Consider the following 11,297-nt stretch of genomic DNA (forward strand, 5'->3'; position numbering starts at 1 on the left):
CCTCCAGTCCTTGGTCCCCGTCCCCTCCACATGGCCCCTTCCAGCCCCATACCACCTTGTCCTTTTTCTATCCTACCTCTCTCTTCTTCCGAATCCCTTCTTTTGTCATCTAGTCGCTTTCTGAGATCAATCAGACCGACCTTGGCTGCATTTCCTTCCTTCCCTTTCCCATTAACCTGGTCCCGTGCAATGCTGGGATCAGGGGCACAGTGCAGGTAAAGACAGGACTCTCCTGTTGAAGGTGAGGAGGGGGACAGGCTGTGCATTCTCAAATATTTACTTTTTTCTTGTCACACTGTCTTACAGCAGAAATGCTTTTCACTAAAAGGCAGTAACATGATGGATAATCTTAACCAGATATAACTGGTTAACCAGTATAACCAGACATGTTAGTATATCATGAGGTACAACATGGCCCAGACATAGGGTCCAGACAAACAGCTCAGGGAACACATGTCCCTGATATACAAGTATATTGCTGCAGCCCTGCTGGGGTCTGGGTAAATTGGTACTGATTTAAATGAATGTGTAAAGTCCCATGAGGAGCTATTTCACTCCTGGGACCCCCTCCTTTTACCTGATATCTAAGTACCAATTTTCTAGGCCTACAAGGGAGTTAAAAGCCCCAGAGATTGCCAAGGACCAGGCAATGAAAGTCAACCATCCCTTCCTGTATCCCCACCCCTGTCCTCTGAACCTGGAGTGATCAGAGGGTGGGGAAGCTGCAGGAGCATAAATTCTCATTTATGATAAGGTTGCCAAATAAAATACAGGACACCCAGTTAAATTTAAATTTCACATAAAGAATGAATAATTTCTGCTCTGGCTAGTGTGGCTCAATGGATTGAGTGCCGACCTGTGAACCAAAAGGTCACAGGTTCGAGTCCCAGTCAGGGCACATGCCTGCATTGCAGGCCATGTTCCGCAGTTGGGGGCATGTAAGAGGCAACCAATCAATGTAATTTCTTGTACAGTGATGCTTCTCTCCCTCTCTTTCTCCCTCCTTTCCCCTCTCTCTAAAAAGTGAATAAATAAAGTCTTAAAAAAAAAAAAAGAATGAGGTATTGCCAGCCAAGATGGAGGTACAGCTAGAAACTCTTCACTTTCTCATACAACCAGAAGAAGGATAACAACCAATTAAAAAAAAAACAACAAGAAATGCCAGAAAATCAAACTGCATGGAAGTCCGACAACCAAGGAGTTCGAGAAGAAATATTCATCCAGACTACACCACAACACAGCAAAATGGGTTGCCCCACCCTGGCTAGTACCTAAGGCTCCGCCTCTTACAACGAAATACAGCCCAAATGAAAGAACAAATCAAAACTCTAGAAAAAGAGCCAAGTGACAAGGAGATAGACAACTTATCAGATGCAGAGTTCGTAACACTGGTATTCAGGATGTTCACAGAAATTATCGAGTATGTTAGCAAAATAAAGGAAGAAATGAAGGCTATACAAAGTGAAATAAAGGAAAATATACAGGGAATCAACAGTAAAGTAAAGGAAACTGGGATTCAAATCAACAATTTGAAACAAAAGGAAGACATAAACATCCAACTGGAACAGAATGAAGAAACAAGAATTCAAAAAAAAAAATGATGAGAGGCCAAGGATCCTTTGGGACAACTTTAAACATTCCAACATCTGAATTATAAGGGTGCCAGAAAGAGGAGAGGAAGAGCAAGAAAGTGAAAACTTATTTGAACAAATTATGAAGGAAAACTTCCCCAATCTGGCGAAAGAACTAGATGTGCAAGTCTAGGAAGATCAGAGAGTCCCAAAGAATTTGGATCCAAAAAGAAACACACTGATGCATATCATAATTAAGTTACCCAAGGTTAAAGATAAGGAGAGAGTCTTAAAAGTAGCAAGAGATAGGAGAGAGTTACCTACAAAGGAGTTCCCATAAGGCTACAAGCTGATTTCTCAAAAGAAACCTTCCATGCAAGAAGGGACTGGAAAGAAGTATTCCAAGTCATAAAAGGCAAAGACCTACATCCCAAATTGCTCTATCCAGCAAAACTATCATTCAGAATGGAAGGGCAGATAAAGTGCTTTCCAGATAAGGTCAAGTTAATGGAGTTGATCATCAGCAAGCCCTTATTATATGAAATGTTAAAGGGACTTATCTAAGAAAAAGATCAAAACTATGAACAGTAAAATGACAACAAACTCACAGCTATCCACAACTGAACCTGAAACAAACAAAACAAACAAACAAACAAACTAAGCAAACAACTAGAACAGGAACAGAATCACAGAAATGGAGATCACATGGAGGGAGGAGAATGAGGGGCAAAGGTGCCGGGAATAAGAAGCATAATTGGTAGGTATAAAATAGACAGGGAGAGGCTTAGAATAGTATAGGAAATGGAGAAGCCAAAGAATTTAATATGTACAACCCATGGACATGAACTAAGAGCAGGGAAATGTTAGAGGGAGGGTGGTGCAGGGTGGAAGGGGATAAAGGGGAGAAAAAATATGACAACTGTAATATCATAATCAATAAAATATACTTGAAAAAGGAATGAATAATTTCTTAGTATAAGTATATCCCCAATATTGATGGGATGTACTTATACTTTTCTTTTAAAAAGCATTCATTCTTTCTGCGAAATTCAATTTTAACTGGGTCTTCCTGTTTGATTCCCCCACTAGATCTGGTAACCCTAATTTATGACAATCAGTGAGAGGATTACCAACCAGTAGTGAATACCTTAGGCTTGAAAATGGAAATTCTTATGTATATACTGCCTGTGGAGTTACTCACAGACAATTTACCTAAAACACCAGAAAATCAAAAAAGCAGTTTCTGAAACAGAAAGTGGTCTAGAGATTTAAGATGCTTAAGTAGCGAAAGTGTTCTATTGGTTTACTATAGCTGGAGACCAAGTTGACATCTCCTTGAAGTGCCTGTGGTTCTCTAGCCATATGAAAATTTACTTGTCAGGACACCCTTCATAGATGAGCTCAAAGTATGCTTCAGTTCCTGGAAATAGAATTGAGAATTTCAAAGCAAAATGTTTATAGGAGTGTTTAAAATGATGAAGGAATTCTACATTGCCAAATTGGAAAAAATATATAGATCAAAGATACCACAATGAAATGTAACTACACTACCTGGAAAACTTAAAGACGGGTGAGGGTAGGCATCAACCAAAGTGGTCTCCTACCCCGCCCCCAAAAAGTCACGGATGTAATGTTCAGCATAGGGAGTATAGTCAATAATATACAATGACAGATGGTTACGAGGTTTATTGTGATGATCACTTTGTAAGGTATATAAATGTTGAATCACTATATTGTACACCTGATGCTAATATAATATTGTGTCACTACAATTTTAAAATTAAGAACTCATGATTTTTTTCTTGAAAAACATGAATACAGATTGAGTAGAAAAGTGAAAATCTGAAGTGATAATTCTTACTTTTCTTATCTTCAATCCTGATCAATCTCATAAAAAAAGAAAAATAGGAATCTCACTCTAATTCTTAAGAGATTAAAACAACTGTGTTGTGGTGTCACTCCAGAGGACTACCTCATTATTCTAAATTCTGGAATATATTTACATTTTACTTGTTATGTAATTATAAACTGTATCAGTTAAAGTACTAAAAATTATTAGATGTGAATAAATGTATCTGTATAGATTAATTACTAATTATCAAATTATGAAACCAGATGAATCACCAAATCACCTAAGTTTCATAACAGAAGTCCAATTTATTTATTTTCCTTTGCAGTTTTTAAAAACTACATTACCCCCATAAGACACAGGTGTCATTGAAGCATTCTTGAGCAAAGGTTTCACTACAAAGGATTCTGCAGATGAAATGAGATTGTTGGTCACCCCAGTGAGGATGGACAGAGCATATGCTGTTCAGGGGCAGCAGATACTGTGGAGGGTGAGGAGTACTGAGCTGCTGCCTGTGCCCACAGCTGATCCCTATTGCCCCAGTGGTTTGGGGATTTGTGGGAAGGTTATATCCATGATGAGATTCAGCCCTTATGAAAGCAGAGCTGCCCTGGGAACAAGCAGGGAAACGGGGAGAGGCACTTAGAGTGAGTCAGAGAAATGGGATGAGATGAGGCTTTGAATGAAGGCCCAGGCAGTCACAGATAAGACTGTCTTGCTTATGTCTCTTCTGAAACAGACCAAAAATTACTTCCCACCTTGAACTCTATGTTTGAAAGGAATGTTATTCTGCTAAAATGCGACATCAGAGTTGCGATGTATTAAGTTGACTGGCTATGGGGCGCCCAGATTATATGTTATTTCTGGGTGTGTCAGTGATGGTGTTTCCAGATGAGATTAGCAGTGAATCAGTGGACTCAGTAGGTGACCCTCCCCATTGTGGGTTGGCATCATCCAACCCAATGAAGGCCTGAAGAGAACAAAATGGCAGAGGAAGGACCAAACCCTTTGCTTCCCACCTGCCTGTTAGAACTGGGACATCTGTCTTCTACCCTTGGACTGGGACTGAGACACTGCCATCTCCCTTGGTTCTCAGGAATTCTCCCTTGGAATTCAGACTGGTTTATACCACCAGCTTTCCTGGGTCTCCAGCTTGTAGACTACAGATAGTGGACTTCTCTGCCTCTGTAATCACATGAGGCAATTCCTCAAATAAATCTTTATCTCTATCTATGTCTATATCTACATATCTATATCTAAATCTCTCCTATTAGTTCTGTTTCTCTGGAAACACTAATACAAGAGTAAAAACAAATCCACTGAATATCATAGATAGAAATAAACCTATATTCAGCCAACCTGGCAACTTCCTCCTAAACAGCCCCTCCTCTCACCTCCACATACTCACCTGCCTGTATCCCATTTCCCATTTTTCATTTAATGTTTTTGAAGTGATGGCCCATGTGAAGACAACAGCTGTTTCTCATTATAGCAGCTAATCAAAATGTATAGTTATTGAAGGCAGGAGCAGCATCTCAGATCTGTTGCCTACAGGGCCTACAACATAGAAGCAAGTGCTTTGCACATAGATAGGAGTTTTGGTGAATTAATGAATGCAATCTCCAGCCCTGGTTAGTGTGGCTCAGTGTATTGAGCACCGGCTTGCAAACCAAAGGGTTGCCAGTTCAATTCCTGGTCAGGGTGCATGCCTGGGCTGTGGGCCAGGTCCCCAGTGGGGGCACATGAGAGGCAACCACACATTGATGTTTCTCTCTCTCTCTTTCTCCCTCCCTTCCCCTCTCTCTAAAAATAAATAAAATCTTTTTTAAAAAAATGAATGCAATCTCCAAATTAAATGCTAATATTTAAGGACACTAATTAGTATTGCATTATTAATCCCCCAAATAAAAGAAACTGAATGACGTAGAGCCCATCCTGCCTTTACAGCTCTCAGCCAGACCTCTCTAGGATGAGACTGAAGTGCAGGTCAGGGAAATGTGGAACAGACTGCAGTCTCCGGGCCATCACTTTGGCCCCCCTCACCAGCATCAAATTAGGCATGATAAAGTGAAGGAAAGTCCTGTCAGCATATGATACACATTAGCCAAAGGAACAAATGAAATCATTTTGACAAAATCCGTCTCTCTTTTCTATAGAATTGTGCGTTTGATCTTTATCCCAAACCTTCTTTGACATGATTAAGCAAAGACTGAAAACTGAAGGTACGAAACACATAAAAGCCTATTACATTATCTAGCCTACATTTTAGGCCACATGTACCAATATGTGTTCCCTATGAAAATATTTTCTATAACTTTGTCTAATCCTTTTCCAGTAAACTTCCTCTACATATTTTAAAGTCTTTTCTGAAGAGCTTATTCCAGTTAGACACATCTTAGATACCTGGTAGTTTTTCTGAAACTTCTATTTCAACTTCTCTTATTTGAAATTTGTCCCATTAATCTGGGTTAACCCCTTTTCCTGTCACTATATTGTAGATAGTTTTCATATTCCTTCTTAGGCATAATTTAACCATGCTTTACACATTCACTTGAGTAGACAGTATATGGTATAAATTAGAGAAAACAGCGAGGTGTAAAGACATTCTGTGGTGAATAAATTAAACCTTTAATTTCAGACATATCAAACTAACACTTTTTAAATTTGTGGTTCCTATAATTTTCAGACCTGTTTCTAAAGTCTTTGGAATGAGTGAATTAAATGGAAGAGATTAGTTTAAGACTTATTTTATGTCATAGTTTGGAGATCAGCCAGTTCCATGAATATGTAAAAAGGGAAAAAATTTAAAAAGAGAATTTAACACAGAGGTCCTCCTCAGACTTACGATGGTGATATTCAGACATATCAGTGAAAAAGACCGGATTTAACGACTCACCAGACATAATCCCCAACAATCTAGCACTTAAGAGAGAATTAAGACTATTGCCAATCTGGAAAGGGCTTTATCACCCCCTGATTATATGTGCAGCTTGGTACAATGAATCTGAATTGACTGAAGAAGCGAACGTGTTTATAGTATAAAGGGAAGATTTTAAAAAGGAGAACCTACCTCAAATTTAACTAAAATCTCTATCTGCAAAGGCAAACATGCCCAGCATCGGCTCTCCTGGGATTCTGGTTTCTGATTTCCATAGGAATACACATGGAATGGGCACCAACACACACACACACACACACACACACACACTTTTTAAGGAAGGAGATGAGAAAGAGAGTCAAGTTTATCCTCATTCCAAGTTTTATTCTCCTCCATAATATTGATCATTTATATCATATTTTCCCTTATTTTGTTTATTGTCTGTATCCCCCACCTAGCATCCAAGCTGCATGAGGACAGCAATGTTTTATTCTGTTCTGTTCCGTCTCCTCAGCACCTAGAACACTGCTTGACCCACAGTAGGTAGTTAATAAACACTGAAGATATTAACTTATTTGGCACTGATTTCTCTATTTAAAGACTCAAACAGCCCTCGCTGGTGCAGCTCTGTGGACTGAGTGCTGGCCTGAGAACCAGTTTTGATTCCTGGTCAGGTTTGATTCCCAGTCAGGGCACATGCCTGTATTGTGGGCCAGGCGCCCAGTAGGGGGCATGCAAGAGGCAACCACACATTGATGCTTCTCTCCCTCTTTCTCCCTCCTTTCCCTTCTCCCTAAAAATAAATACATAAAATCTTTAAAAAAAAGACTCAGACAAAAAAATATAAAGATTCAAACAGAAAGATATCATGCATACTTCTCTGCTAAAAAGAGCTAAACCTCCCCACTCCAAATGATTATGCTACTACAAGTCCTTTACATTTCTCTTTTGAACTGTTTTTTAACTTTATTTTTGTCGTTTACACTATTACAGTTGTCCCCATTTTTTCTCCCTTGCGCACCTCCACCCAGCCCTCAGACCCGCTTCCCTCTGGCCATCCACACTGTTGTGGATTATGCATATATGTTCTTTGGCTAATCCCTTCACCTTCTTTCTTTCATCCAGTCCCTGCTTTCCCCTCCCCTCTGACAGCTGTCAGTCAGTTCCAAGTTCTTTAAATTTCTCAAGACAGGCTTTGATATAGTATTAACCCTTAAAATATAAACTAGGAAGCATCTCAAATCTGACCATCTAATTAAAAATGTTAAAGATGAAGCTCCATGAGGGCTGAGGCAGTCTCCCAATTTTCTGTTGATATCAGCTTGTGACACGGGCCTGGTGTGAGTCAATAAATAAGAGCCAATTGGCACAGCTGACTGTGCTAGCCACCGGTCTAAGTATTCACTCATTCATTCATTCACCTTTTAATATAATCCCATGGGGGGAGTACAGTTATGATCCCCAGTTTTCAGATAAAGAACATTAGGTATAAGGGAATAAAATAACTTAGTTATCAGTGTATTGTCTCTCAGCTCCAAACCCATCCCTCTTTGTCCTTGGTAAACTGGAGCTGGTGGGATGTTAGGCTATATCAACAGAGCACACCAGAGGGACACTGCAAGGCTGAATCCCACCGAAGACCCTCTCTTACAGGTTCTGACTCTCCATGGTCTTTATTGGTCTTTATTCTGTGTGGGAGCCTACAGGCCAGCCTGGTAGACTCCCAGTTGCACCTTGGGCCACATCCTCCTCACTGGTTGCTGCTTCTGCAGACCAACTCTGACCCCATTTCTGGAAAGTCTTTTGCTACCAGCAGGCTGTGTGTCCCCCTGGTAGCCACAGCTTCTCTGAAGAGGACTGAATCCCAGCCTTGGGGTGGGGGTGGGAGCACAAACTGGCATAACTACTTAAGAAAACTCTTGCACAATATCTATCTACTAAAGCTAAACACATACACATGCTATAATTCAGAAATTCGACTCATGAATATACACACAAGATTAAGTGTGCTTATGTCGACCAAAAGAAATGAACTAAAATGCACAAGAATATCCGCCAAGGATGAATGAAAGCTTGTGGTCTATTTCTATAATAAAATAATAGCCAGCAATGGAAAAAAAATGAATTACTACTATACCTAACAATATGAATGAGTCTCACAGACATAATGTTGAGCAAAAGAAGCCTGACACAAAATAGCACATACTGTATAATTCCATTTGTATGAAGTTCAAGAATAGACAAAACCAAGCTATGGTGGATAGCCTGCTGGAAATGTTCCCTTCCTTAGGGGGTGAGGGGTTACATGAATATGCACATAAGTAAAAGAAATTGATTGAACTGTACACTTACGATTCCTGTTCTTTACTGTATATGTTAGATCTTAATAAAAAAGAACATTAAAATTTTATGTTAAAGAAAGGACAAAAAGGTATTCTAATGCATCATATTTAAGGTGGTGAAGAAACCAGCATGCCATTCAAATTTCACTAGCAAATCATCTTTTGAAAACTGATTTTCTCCATGTACAAATTTGGAATATTATAATTACCACATATATAGCAATTAAGTGTATTAGGTAATGTATAAATAGCTTTGTGTTCCTTTAAGAATAGCCCCATATAAATATAATTACAAACTATAAATATAAATATATGGTACTATTATTTGTGGAGCATTCCAAGAGCTCATTTTCATGTAAGTATCCTCATAAATACTACTTCATTTCTTTTAAAATACAATCACTAAAACCCATAAAGTAAATGAAAGTGGAAACATGAGTTAGGCCAGCAACAAATTGATAAATTGGGGCTAAAGTAGTGCTGCCTATTCTTTCCATGACCCTTATGATGGACAATTGTCATAAAACTTTAATGTTTATACTTATTAACTCTTCCTGAAGGATACTAGAATCTACTTAGTGGCAGGATTTTCAATTCTAGAGACTCCAATCAAAGATTTAAAACTGCCTCAAGCCCAATAACACCATACAGTTTATCTTCTTTGTTTTCAGAGTTATTGAAAAAACAATTAAACAATAATCTGGCTATAGTCAAAGCTATGTACACAGCATGGTTCAAATCACAGAAGTCCTCTAGATCTGAGCTGTCCAATGTACTCGTCACCAGCCATGTGTGGTTATTGAGCACTTGAAATATGGCCAATCTGAAATGATGCATATTCTAAATATAAAATACCATTTCCAAACCTCTGTAACAAAAAAAGAGAATGTAAAATATCTCATTAATATTTTTATATTAATTGCATCTCAAAATGGTAATAGTTTAAATATACTAGGTTCAGTAAGATATATGGTTAAAATTAATTTAACCTGTTTATATTTACTCTTTTTAAATGTGGCTAATAGAAAACTTTAAATTCCATATATGACTTGGATTGTATTTCTACTGGACAGCCGATCTCTGAATAAAGGCAGAAATTTTCATAATACTGTTTCTTTCCAGATAGTTTTCAGAAAGAGAGTTTTAAGAAGAAGTAAGGTTAAGATTACCTAATACTTTCTGCCAAATTACCTGTCACCGTCCAAGATTAAAACCTACATTTAATTTTTATGTTAATAAGATGAGTTTTAGAATGGTCATATGATAAGAAATATGGCTTATATGAGGTCACAGAATATTTGACATCTATATTCACATGAGTATTCAATTTGCAGTTCTAAAACTTTTGAGGGCTTTGAACTATAGAGGCAGAGAAATGACCTTAGTATATCTTCTACAGGACTTCCCAAGACACCCCAACACAAAAACTATATTCAATTAACCAAAAACAATACTGATATAGACTGAATTGTGTCTACCCAAAATTCATTGTGAATCCCTGATTGCCAATATGATGGTAATTAGAAATGGGACCATTGGGAGGGAATTAGGTATAGACGAGATCATGAGGATGGGACACTGATAATGGGACTAGTGTCTTTATAAAATAAAGGTCATAACTCTCTTTTCCTTGCTCTTTGCCATGTGAAGACAATGCCAGGAGGTGGCCATCTACAAGCCAAGCAGGGAGCCCTCACCAGAAACTGATACTGCCAGAGCCTGATCTGAGACTTCTAGCCTTCAGAACTATGAAAAAATAATTTTCTATTGTTTAATCCACACAGTCTATTGTGTTTTGTTACGGCAACTTTAAGCAACTAACAAAGATACCTACCACTTAAAGCAATCTCTTTTTGTTAAATATCAAAATTAATATTTACTTAATGCTTATGATAAATATATAATAAATTTTGTTATGTAAAGGTAATATGATATGCACAATACAGAGAATAGACATCTGTTGATTTTCTCTATTGAACATAGGACACACCTGACCTATGGCCTCTAGAGACCTGCTGGCTCATAGACCATCTTTAGAGAGCCAGAAAAAAAAAAGGTTCAAGGAAAATGATCATTACTCAAAAACATTAGTAGTTTAAAATAGTTTCTTAACTATATTAAAAATATTTTCTCCAGAAAAGGGAATTCATATTCCTACTTGAACTGAAAATGCTAAGTTGTTAATATCTCCCCTAGGGATTTGCTTCTGGGTATGCACCTTCAATCATTTCATCACAGCTTAAGCATAATGAAATCTCATTTATGCTCCAAGGCATGAATGATCCTAAATATTCCTCAGTCAGTACAGTACTCAACCTTGTGCCTTCTGGAATAACATTTTTAAAAACATTACAAAAAGAATAAGGAAAAGGGAAAGGGTCCTAGCCTGGGGAACAAAATCCTATGTTTCTTTAGAAACATTCAAAACCTCTTGAGTTTTTAACTGCCTGGTTTTAAAGAAAGAAAGCGGAGGTGGAGGGGGGCAGGGAAATGGAAGAGAATCCAAAACTTTAACCCCTTCTGCCCCCTTTTGGAACTCCAAGGGTTCTAAGAACTCCAAGAAATCTACAAAATTTTGTTTGTCCTATACATACTTTCTGGGGAAAGGGACCTGAGCTTTGAATATAATATCCGAGACAGTGACCAAAAAAGTTAAG

Source organism: Phyllostomus discolor, chromosome 1 (assembly GCF_004126475.2).
Source record: "Phyllostomus discolor isolate MPI-MPIP mPhyDis1 chromosome 1, mPhyDis1.pri.v3, whole genome shotgun sequence".
Taxonomy (NCBI): domain Eukaryota; kingdom Metazoa; phylum Chordata; class Mammalia; order Chiroptera; family Phyllostomidae; genus Phyllostomus; species Phyllostomus discolor.